The sequence below is a fragment of the Diadema antillarum genome, unplaced genomic scaffold (assembly GCF_040938485.1).
Source record: "Diadema antillarum isolate AM-2024a unplaced genomic scaffold, OU_Dant_1.0 seq00000460_RagTag, whole genome shotgun sequence".
Classification (NCBI taxonomy): Eukaryota; Metazoa; Echinodermata; class Echinoidea; order Diadematoida; family Diadematidae; genus Diadema; species Diadema antillarum.
The window spans coordinates 794,009-806,733 of NW_027271431.1; positions in this window are offsets into that span (position 1 = coordinate 794,009).

The following is a 12,725-nucleotide window of genomic DNA, read 5'->3' on the forward strand; positions in this document are numbered from 1 at the left end:
TTGTCGTAACCATGCGAATAATTTAAGAGTAACATTGAAGAGGTCGTTTTGTCATGAACAAATAGTGCAGAATAAAAGAAACCCATCAGAACTGTGGAAGTTACTAAAGGATATTGCCCCGACCTCATCCAAGAAAGTTACCAATCCATTGAACCTAGATGTCAATTGTGTGAATGAGTATTTTACTTCTATTGGTAGTCAGCTTGCTGCCAATCTTCCTACTGTTGATCCAATGAACCTGTCATTTCAGAGGTTTACTAGTCGCTCTGTATTTCAATTTGACAACATATCTGAGGATTTTGTACGAAGAGAGCTGCAATCAATACAAGTTAACAAGGCAACTGGCCTAGAGGGTGTTAGCGCACGCCTCATGAAGTTGGCGGCACCCGTTATCAGTACACATATTACTTACCTGTGTAATCTTTCCCTACAAACCAGCCGTATACCAGCTGAATGGAAACAAGGTCGAGTAACTCCCATTCATAAGGGGGGAGATCAGGGCAATGTTAACAACTACCGTCCCATAACAGTTATACCGACCATTATGAAAATCTTGGAAAAGGCAGTTAACATGCAGCTTCATGATTATTTGTCAGATAATCATGTCTTAACCCCTTACCAATCTGGATTTAGAAAAGGTTATTCCACCAGCACTGTTCTTGCGTATTTGAGTAATAACTTGTTGAGCAATATGGATAGAGGTATGCTGACTGGAATGGTATTTCTTGACATAAGAAAAGCGTTTGACTCTGTCGATCATACACTGTTATTGGATAAGTTACAAATGTATGGCATAAAGGATCAAGCCTTATCCTGGTTCATCTCTTACCTTTGTAACAGGACACAATGTACATCCTTTGCTGGTAAAACGTCTGATGTGCTGATGTTAAAATCAGGAGTCCCCCAAGGATCGATATTAGGGCCTCTTCTTTTTTCTCTGTTTATGAACGATCTCCCGTCTGTCATTGACCACGGTAAAATAATCATGTATGCAGATGACACTGCTCTTATGTACTGTGCTTCCAATCCAAGGGACATTGAAACATGTCTTAATCATGATCTGAATCGCGTGAGAATGTGGTTAGAAAGAAACCACCTCACCCTGAATACCGAAAAAACATGGTTCATGATGTTTGGAACACCACAAAAATTATCAAAATTGCAACACCCACCAATCAAAATCAATGTGTCTGATGTATCAATAAACCAGGTAAACAGTGTTAAATATTTGGGAGTCTGGCTGGACCAGCACATGACTTGGCAGGATCATGTAAAGTACATCTCAAGCAAAATTGGTTCTAGGCTAGCCCTATTGCGCAGAGTCAGAAAGTACCTTACCACAGATAGTGCCAAACTGCTCGCCAATTCTCTCATTCTCCCTTATTACGATTATTGCAGTATCTCATGGAGCAACTGCAGTAAAGGAACAAAAGACATTCTGATTAAGCAACATAAGCAGATGGCAAGAATTGTCCTTAAAACAAACATGCTCACTTCTACTTCCGAAATGTTCCGTACTTTGAAATGGATTGATATGGAAAAAAGATGGGAGTTCCAGAAAAGCAAACTATTGTTTGATATCATGAATGACAGCGCACCCTCTTACTTGTGTGACATAATCACATTGTCCACCCGCACTCATGGATATCGAACACGAAGTTCGGAGAATTATGGTGTTATTATTCCAAGAGTAAGAACAGAATGTGGTAAAAGATCCTTTTCAGTTGACGGTGCTCTACTATGGAATAGCCTGCCACCCCAAGTGCGAAATGCCCAAAGTAAGAACGTTTTTTGTTCACAGTATTTGAAATGGTGTTCTGGGTAATAAGTTTATCAATTTTTTTTTCTCTCTCGCGGGATGTTGATTCACGTTGTAGCGGAGGGTAGAAGAAGAAGCAGATTGTATGTTGTTGTTTGATATTGTATGATGATATTGCAATGTTGAGTATAGTTGATTTTGTTGTTAGAAATGAATGTTCACTTTTGACGTACAAAATAGTATAATGTATAAGTGAATGAAGAGTTTAGTGTAGATAATAGTTTTTGATTTGGTAAATTGATAGAAAAAAATTTAATGGTTGTATAATTTTTTCTTCTCAGACATGTATATTTTGATATATATGATATATTTATATTCATTTAGGGGGTGCATTTTTCTTTATAAACTCAGACAGTAAGTTGCATTTTTTCCCATCCCGGTTGCAAACTGCTACATTTAGTCTCATTCTTCATTTTCCCAATGTTATGATCAGTTCTATTCTGTTTGAGGTACTATTCGGAGTTATGTAAATGTTATTTGTTGTGATTGTCACCTTGTATGTATGTGTTTACAGGGCCCCCTGGAAAACAGTACTTGATTACTGACGGGGCCACCCTGTATAAATAAAACGAAATAATAATAATACTAATAATAATAACTACTCCGATATCACGCATTACATCGTGTTTTCTCTGCCACAACGATGCTTACCGTCTTCGGTAACCGAGGAGCGGTTGAATCTTGTTATCATGGTATCCGTCGAATTCAGAGAAAAAAAGAAATATAGCCGATCTTCGAGGAATTTTGTCATTTTATGTGAGCAAAGAGGTTGAGATCTTCGCGCGCGTAGGTGAGGGGTTGTAATCAAATACCGGAGTGTGCGCACGGAGCTCTTGGGTTGTAATTACAGGGGGCGTGCAGGAGCGCGCATTGAGGGCATATTTGCGCGTGTAATCATCATTTTGGCTTCTAACAACGCATCTGATTGGATGGAATAACAATTAGATGGGAGGGACCTAAGATAATTACAGGGGACTTAATCATACCTTAATTACGTCCTCAGAATACCGATTTTGCCCATGATTAAGGGCCTATTAACTTCACGACTTAATCACGAAGTTAATTACAGACTTAATTACGACCTCAGAATACCACCCCTGGCCCTTCCCACGGTCACAATTCATGGCCAAACTCACTTAAAGTGGTGTCATTTATGACACAGAAGCGTGGGATTCATGGGCTTGATAGGTGACCAGATTCATTCGCTGCTCACCGGGGTACCTTCGAAAACCACAGATAGCACCCATCAACGAAATTATGCATTCAAGCACATAGGTAAAGGTCGACTCAAATTGAGATCCTTCGTCTGTGTGTGTATTCTATGCAATAGTGTAATCAGTGAAAAAGCTGTTCACAATTCGTTACGGGCATTCTCATATAATTATGTCTGAACGGGGCCAACCTTCCCAGCCTTTATCAATATTATACAAATTGAGATGGTCAATTTCAATATGACGTTCACAATGCTATAATCGTTTGCTATTTTCTTTATCGACAGATGTCTGTCAGTATTAGGCGAGTAAACAATTTTCCTATGTGTTCAGGGTTTTTGTCAAACCACTCGAACTTCATTTAGCTTGGAACTGGACAGAATTCTAACGACGAGAGTTTCGCTTTTCTGCTTCGACTTTTCTTAATCACTGTGTTCAGTTTGCACCATTCACGGACCTCATTCCTCACAGATTTTTGTCGAGATCAGTTTTTTTTTTCTATTTCATTTTCAATCAGAGGGTGAAGCAGGATTACAGCAACTCACATGGTCAACATCACCACCATCATAATCAGTTTCAGTTTCAGTCTATTTTATTTCTTCACTTGTATAGATGAATCATATGACGAATCAACAATAAAGTTTTCATCATATATATATATAGTAAAAAAGAACTTACAGCAATAGAATATGAATTCATGTGCTATATATACAGTGCGAGAAGATGAAGCATTCACCTGACGCAGCTAGTTATATATATATATATATATTAATATATATATATATATATATATATGTATATATAATATATATATATATATATATATATATATATATATATATATATAAGTGCGAGAAGATGAAACGTTCAGAGTCTATCATATTATGTGTTATCAATTCGAAAATCCGATTGTAATTTTTGGGGGACATACTGCGGCATGTCCCCAAAAAATTACAATCAATTTTCGCATTGATAGCACCCAATATGATTATTTTTTTAAAAAGCTACTTCAGTGTCTTAAACTACAGTGCATAACATTTTGGCTCTATTTTGCAGAAATCCCCATTCGATTGGTTAAGTGGTCACAGAGAAATGTGGATTGTTGTAAAGCATGTCATGAGTCTGATTCTTCGAAGTGTAGCAATTCGATGATCTTGTGTGTGAATAATAGACAGAACGTGGAGGGAAGAGATTCCCGACATCCTCTACAAAATTCCTTATTTCTCTTTGACCACTGAAGCAAATCGAATGGGGTTTTCTGTAAGATGTGGGCAATGAGTTATATATAGTTTCATACCCTGAGTTTGTATTAAGATTGATGAAACATTCTAAAGATACCATAGCGGAGGGCCACGTTGTAATTTTTTTGAGGGGGACATACGGTATATATCATGTTTGTGTATGTTTGTGTGTGTGTGTGTGTGTGTGTGTGTGTGTGTGTGTGCAGGCCCGTAGCCAGGATTTTTCAAGGGGGGGTGCGGTCACTAAAAAAATGGACCTTCGGTACCAATACCAATGATGACACACACACACACACACACACACACACACGATTAAATATATATATATATATATATATATATATATATATATATATATTCTTTGGACGACCGAACTACAAAAGTTGTATAAGAATTTGCGCGCGAAGCGCGCCGCAAATTGTGAATTTTGACTGTTTTAATGACGTTTTAAAGTCTCGAGGAAATTTGTATTTTTGTCTGTTGCATGCAATCGCGTTACGGTATTTCATCTAGGAAATAGTAAAAACTCATTTTGCCAGGAAGTTGCAAAGTTTAATTGTGTTCGAGACTCTGCGCGCGTAGCGCGCCGCAAAATTGAGAATAGTGATTTTCCTGGTGTTGTTTTAACTTTTATTTTTTCTATTGTATACCCGCGTTAGCAGGCCTGAAGCCAGGATTTTTAAAGGAAGGGGGGATTGCGTTAATTAACAAAACGGTCCTTTGATACTGTCCCGGGAGGGGTAGCGACAATTAAAAGGTGGACACCATGCTCATACATGGACTTTCAAAATGGCCCCTAAACGAGTAATGATCATATGATTTTTTTGGGCCTTAAAAACAAGTATTCCTTAAATGTTTCCTGCACCCTAAAGAAGTACTTCATCATGATTGAACAATATACCATTTTCCCAAATTTCGGCCTTTTTGATACCCTTTGATTATATACGCTCGTACATCACACTTTCCATCTAATCCGTGAGAAAAAACGACCCCTATTACGCGTTTTCTTTAGCGAGTATGGTCACGGTGTCCACCTTTCAGTTGGAGTTTTCCATCCCATTGGATGCTGTTTGGAAGATGAAACATTCACTTTACTATACAGTATATCAGCCGTTGGTATGCGAGTTTGTCAAAAACGAAAATAAATAAGAAAATTTTTAAAACAAAATGAATTGTAAATGTGAACCATTTATATTTTGCCTCCTTGTGGTAGGATATTTCCAGCATTTCCGAACTTTCAAATAATCATTTTAGATTTAATAATATTAAAGGTAGTAGATCCGATTCGCAAACATCTCCAATATCAGTCAAATGTCATATTAACCATCATGCTAAGAAGGTTTTCTTTGTGAAATTTGGAGGTCAGTGAAATTCAAAAAGTAAACATCCGTTAGCCATTGGAAGAAGTTGAGTGCAAATTCAGACCTCAGGCTTAGTGCTCAGATGTTATCCTATTTGATTTGATCTGTCTTACTGTGCACACTAAGATACATACTGGAATGGTTATTTCTTATTTATTAAAATAATTATAGTAGCATATTTGGTTACTAGCTGTCTCTAAGCATTTTCGAATTTGGGCTGCAAAGAGATCCACTACCTTTAAGTTAGAAGAGAGATAAGTAAATAATGATAAAATAAACAAACAAAAAAGAATGAGTTTCTTTTGTAATACTATCTGACAAACTTTTTACTTTACCATTTTACTTCATAGCTCAGCACTTTCCATTCTCTCTCATACCCTCTTACCCATTACATTTAAATGAAATGCAACTAAAATGAGTTTGCTGGCCTGCATAATACTCTTTGGAAATTATAAGTGAGAATGTTCTTAGGTTTTGGCTCACTTTAAAATGAGAACCAATAGAACTGTCACAACATGAGAAAATGTATAAGTAATAATCAACAGTACATTTCCGAATTTGGCCTGCAAAGAAATCCGCTACCTGTAAGTTAGAAAAGAGATTAGTAAATAATGATAAAATAAACAACAAAAAAGAATGAGTTTCTACCGCCGTATCCAGAACAGAGCCTGAAACGGTGCAGGCTCAAGAAATCGTTTGTACTAATACGTCTTGAAGTACTGTGTGATACTGTTGACTCAGACTTCTACAAAGCTGTAAGAATTTATCTCATTACCTCATTACCTGTGTTTTTTATGAAAAAGATGAATAAAGAATGTAAATTAAATAACGACGCGTCACAATGCAGTCTAACGCTCTCACAATGTTATCATACATAGGGTTTTTCCCTGACTGTTTTTACTCCGGAGCTCTTGCAATATTCAGGCTTTTGTAATACTATCTGACAAACTTTTTACTTTACCATTTTACTTCATAGCTCAGCATTCTCTCTCATACCCTCTTACCCATTACATTTAAATGAAATACAACTAAATTGAGTTTGCGTGCCTGCATAATACTCTTTGGAAATTATAAGTGAGAATGTTCTTAGGTTTTGGCTCACTTCAAAATGAGAACCAATCGAACTGTCACAACATGAGAAAATGTATAACTAATAGAGAACTGGAGTAAGACAGGCCTTTCATTTTGTTTTGTCTCTCCTGATCGTTCGTAAGAAATGCTAATTCATGACCACCTTTTTCACAATTTGATTGGAGCATGCATTCATAATGGAAAATAGTTGACATAATAATCTATCCCCAGGCATTATCATGCCAACATGTACTTATATGTACATGTACTATATCTTTGTGAGACGTAGATATAAAATGTCTCAGGTTTTCGATTATAGTAATTTCGAGGAAATTTCTTTAATTTTTATCATATGTGACCGTGCACCTCAAAACGAACATAAAGTCGCACACACTGATTTTGCGTGAGGACTGAAAATAAGTGAAGTGGGTCAACCTAACCGAACTTGACTTTTTCATATTTTCTGAAAGAGAGGGTCTTCCTTTACATTATGCTAAAATCTGGTATCATAAAATGGGCAGGAATTACTGTGTTTTTTAGCAGTTTATCTCGAACATTTTTTGGTAGAATAGTGTGGTTAGGTGTGTCTTTAGAATCCCTTTTTCATTTCTGAAAAATCTTGTCCACACTCTTCACTTTCAACTCATAACTTTTGAAAAGATAGTGTTAACGCTTTGAAAGTTGGCATTGATTATGGACAGAATGTGTTAATGAGGCATGCTTAATTTCAGTTTAATCTGATAATCCCTTCATTGTTGTTACTCTGGTGGTTTACTTCCTGTTTTTTTGTCTCATTCATCGCACAGCCAGCACGGTTTGGTAAAGATTAAGCGCTTGAATAGACACTGTACTTTAATAAGAGCCTCTTTTCTCAGTTCACACTTTTCCTGAGTTTGTGCTTTCTTTCCAATATTTAGGAGAGTCCATTTGATTTGAGTTATACATCATTTTAAAGCTTAAAGTGTGCTCTTTCAGAATATGGTCTCAACTAAAAATTCATGTCTGGCGACTTTTTGTTTGTTTTGAGGTGCAGGGTCACATTATATGTAAACTTGAGGCTATTAGATTTTCATCCACTTACCTCTGTTCCTGTGAAAAAATGCAAGTGTCAACCTCAATGTCATCCACGAATCGCACGTACTCGGGCGGCCAGTGGAAAAAAAAAACACTGGTCACACGCGCCAAGGGCCATGGCATGCAGTGCCAATATAATAATAGCTCGCACAAATTGATACATAACATTTGTGTTTGTGTGCATGGGGACGATCCGATGGTTCATACAACAAAAGGGTTTCGTACAATTATTTTTAACATTGTTAAACATACTCTTCCACATTTACGTAGCATATAATGTGTCTTTATATTTATTTGGATTGTTATCTTGAGAATTGCTAAAAACCGTTATTATGAAAAAGTGGACCTTTCAGAATTTGGGGGGGGGGGGGGGGTGCGTACGCACCCGACGCACCCCCCCTGGCTACGGGCCTGGTGTGCGCGTGATACTTGACTGAGATATCGGGTGCTCGTCAAGCCAATTCGGCACCCACGCCTTGTCATCATACAGTCCACGAGTTCGACACAAGGCAAGCAAGGCCCATGAGTTGACATCAAGCAGATCAAGCAAAAAATGCCAACGAGTTCGACACATTAAGCCCCAATGACAAATTCCCGTGAACCATTGAGGCGCGACGGTATTTCCTTTTTTTTCTACTGTCAAATTTAGATAAATGCTGCGAAGATATCTACCTATTCTGTTTTAAATAACACCTAAACAGATCCTTGTCATTTGATTGGTTGTATGATCTTCATTATAACACCGGGGGGGGGGGGGGGGGGCATTTCACGAAGCAGTTTGTCCGACAAACTTGTCGGACAAATTTGCTCTCAGTCAATCAGATGCAACGATTTCAGTAGCTTTTGACAGATTGTCATAAAAAGATATATGACGAAATGCTTCATGAAAAGCCCCCCCCCCCCTCTCCAGATAGATCCTTGTCATTTATTGGTTGTTTGCTGTTGATCATTCATCCCATCTTAATATCACGTCATCATTCGTGCAATTGTGGCTCAATTTACAGCATAATCACAAATTGAAGATGAGCGTGATGTTATTTAAGGGTAGTGATTTGAAGACGGAAAGGACATAGGAAATAATGGGAGACCAAGAAATAATAGGATTTTTATAGTGAATAATATGGAACGCCACATTTTAGGCACAACGTCAAGTGTCACAATGGAATTTTGTTGGAATAGGCAACTTTTTTTAATAACAGTTGGTGTTGCACATTAAAAGTTAAAAGCCGGAAAGGGAGTTAAACTTGAATGTTTTGTACTCTGGGTGCGATTGATGGTGCAATGCGATTATACACATAATTGTCTGCATAGACAATTCGAAAATAGCTGTCCAGCTGAAAGTTGGCTTTCAACCATTAAGTAAACTAAACAATCTTAATATTAAACTATTGGAAATATGACCATAGTTGTTGAACTTCATACAGCGTATGATTAGCAGGAAATCAGAAACAGGAAGAGGAAATAAATGTGCAGTATAATATTTCGATTATGGTTATGAACATCAAAACTTATTACTCTTAACATTTATCTATGTTCTATGCAATGCATCACTGTATGGATTGTCTTCCTTCCATCTTGACTTGTCGATTTCTCTGTATCTACCAATCTACACATCAACCATTTCACCCTTTGTGTATAGCTATCGGGAGAATACTCAGCGAGTGTCTGCCATTTTCAAGGCTCACCCCCAGCCGCCGCTAGAGCGGGCGGCGTTCTTGATCGAGCACGTGCTGAATCATTATTGTCATAGTGTGTCATTATTAATCATTATATAAACTAAACAATCTTAATCATAAACTTAGTGGAAATATGATCATGTTGAACTTCATACAGCGTATGATTAGCAGGAAATCACAAACAAGAAACGGAAATACTTGTACAGTGTATTTCGATTGAGCATCATGAGGAAACATCACGTTCTGTGTATAACTTTAATTTGCTTACACTTGAAATTTTGTGTTCAATAGCTGTACAGCTGCAAGCCGGCTTTTAATCCTTGTGGAAATTAAAGGGATGTATAGTATTAGCGAAGATGAGGATTATTGGGCTTCAACGTTTTGCGAGATACCAAGAAACCACTTAAGAAATGATACAGAGCATACCATTTTAACATGAAGTCAAAGTTTATTACAGTAGATAAAAATCGGTTTTAGAATGGCTGAGACATCCAAAAACAAAGGAAAAAAGAAGCGATCCTAATAAAGGGTGGGTCTGTTTTAATATGGACCACGTCGCGGTCCCTGTCAGGTGTTTTCCACTTGCGAATCCTTCAACCATGCTATCAACGCCATTTACGCTATCAACAATTATCCCACATCATTATCATAACTCAACTTGACCTTAGAACTGTTGATGATGCCCAAGGCCGCAAGCATGGGCCCTTGTCAGGGCCGGCCTTGAGTATAATATCATCAACATCGAAGGTCTAACTGGCGCCAAACAAGATCTTTTGGCAGATCTATGCACCAGGCATAGTTGTGATATCCTCTGTCTCCGAGAGACGCATCGCGGACCTTCACGGGTACGTCCTCGCATCTCGGGTATGACTCCCATTGCCGAGAGGCCACATGGCCAGTATGGAAGTGCAGTATTCTTACGCAATGGGCTGTCTGCTGACAAGATATCTATTTCTGATAAGGATGACACTGAAATCATTACCATCAACACCAAGGGAATATATTAATTTGTCAGTTCGGTGTATAAACCTCCTTCCATCATATTTGTCATTCCCCCTGATGTCACCAGCGGTCGCATCAATGTTGTCATCGGAAACATTAACAGCCACCATGTCAATTGGGGATATGCTGAAACTAATGAAGATGGTGAGCTAGTCGAGAGCTGGGCAGACTCCAACCAACTGTCTCTCATTCATGATGCCAAGCTCCCCCCTTCCTTCAACAGCTCACGATGGAGCCGGGGGTACAACCCAGATCTGATTTTCACATCCAGTATTGTTGCCAATCAGTGTGAGAAGATTGTTCTGGATCCCATTCCCCACACACAACATCGACCAATATAATAATAGTAATAATATAATAATAATATGTCTCAAGGTCTCTGCAGTCATCTCTCCCCGTGCTGTTCCCTTCAGGCGACGTTTAAATCTCAAGAAAGCCGACTGGAAGGGCTTCTCTTAAAAATATGGCTGATTGGCGAGACAGATATTGAAGCCACCGGATTAAGAATCTTGGCTGGTAAACTGTCAGGCCAGTGTGTGTGTGTATATATATATATATATATATATATATATATATATATATACATATCCCTGTATATATCCCTATATATATATATATATATACAGTCAAACCTGCCTTAGCGGCCACCTCTCTATAGCGGCCACCTGTCTATAGCGGCCACTGAAAAATCCCCCCGAGAGAAAAGCCATGTTAAAGACCCTGTATATAGCGGCCACCTGTCTAACGCGGCCAGCGGCCACAAATTTTGTTTCCCGCGGTAGATTTTAACCTGTCTATAGCGGCCAAAAACCTGATGGAGCCGTAGCCGAGCTGATAATTCAGGGTGTTTTTCTGCTTTTTAGCTGTGCCAGTCATTTCTGGGCAACATTCAGTGATCGCCACCGTTGCATTCATCACTTATTCAGTCACAATAATGCACTAATTCATGACTGTGCACATGCTACATCTAGTGTACTGTGCAACAATTTCATAAACACCGGCATTGTGCTATGCATGATACACACGTGTGCATACGTACACACATAAATGTACATGTATACAACGATGATACATGTACATGTAGGCAATGCACACAAAGTTGGATTACCTGTCTATAGCGGCCACCTGTCTATAACGGCCACTTTTTCCGTATCCCTTGGGTGGCCGCTATAGACAGGTTTGACTGTATATATATATATATATCACTGTATATATATATATATATATATATATATATATATATATATATATATATACAGTGAAAACTTTGAGCAAAGAAAATGGGTTTTCATGGGTTTTCATCGGGATTCGAACCCGAGACCTCCGGATTACTAGACCGGTGCTCTACCGACTGAGCTATTGAAAGCCCTAGTTCGGTGTTCGTCCCAAACCCTTAATTCTCTTTGCTCGTGTGGTCAGAAGCTATAGTGTGTGTATGTGTGCCACACACACACACACACACACATTAACCTGACATAAACCCAAAGGATGTAAATCAACTTTGGAATAAATGCGAGGGATCACCGAAGCGATGCAGCTTTTTATTATTTTGTAATATTTTGTAATATTTTGTAATTTTGTAATATATTTTGAAACAAACCTTCTTTGTTTCAAAATATATATATATGTATATATATATATATATATATATATATATATATATATATATATATGTACATGTACATATACATTTGGAGCGGAGGGTTCTCCGCTATTGTTTCTGTATCATTTGCCGTTATAAGTATTGTATGACACGAACTCTATCATGATAGGACGCAGCTACTTTCTCACCGTTAGTCGTTGTGCTCAGAGCAGCGTTTATTCGGGTTGCCAATGTAGTGAAAAAGGTGAATGTAAGTCGATATAAGAAACTCTTTTTGCAGAGGGTTTCCATGTTCACAGTGAATCAACGCCTTCACTGGACCGTAACGTTGCCTTAAATTGAAGAAGAACTTGTCAATTTTAGTTTGAATGCGCTAAACCATTTTTGACAATTATGACTTTTCAATGACAATTCATGATTTTTATTCGAATTAACGTGAAGGGTTTCAATGTTCACGGTAGATCTTTGGTTTTTTTCTGGACCGTAACGTGGCCTTTATGAGTCAAAAAAAAAAAAAAAAACCTCGTTAACATGTTAGGGGATTTTTTACAATGACTTTCCAAGGATGACTATTCATGACTCTTGTTCGAATCAATGCTATCATTACATTCATCCCTTTTTGACGTTTTTGGAACTAAAAGCCGCAAGTAATCGGGACAAGGAAATT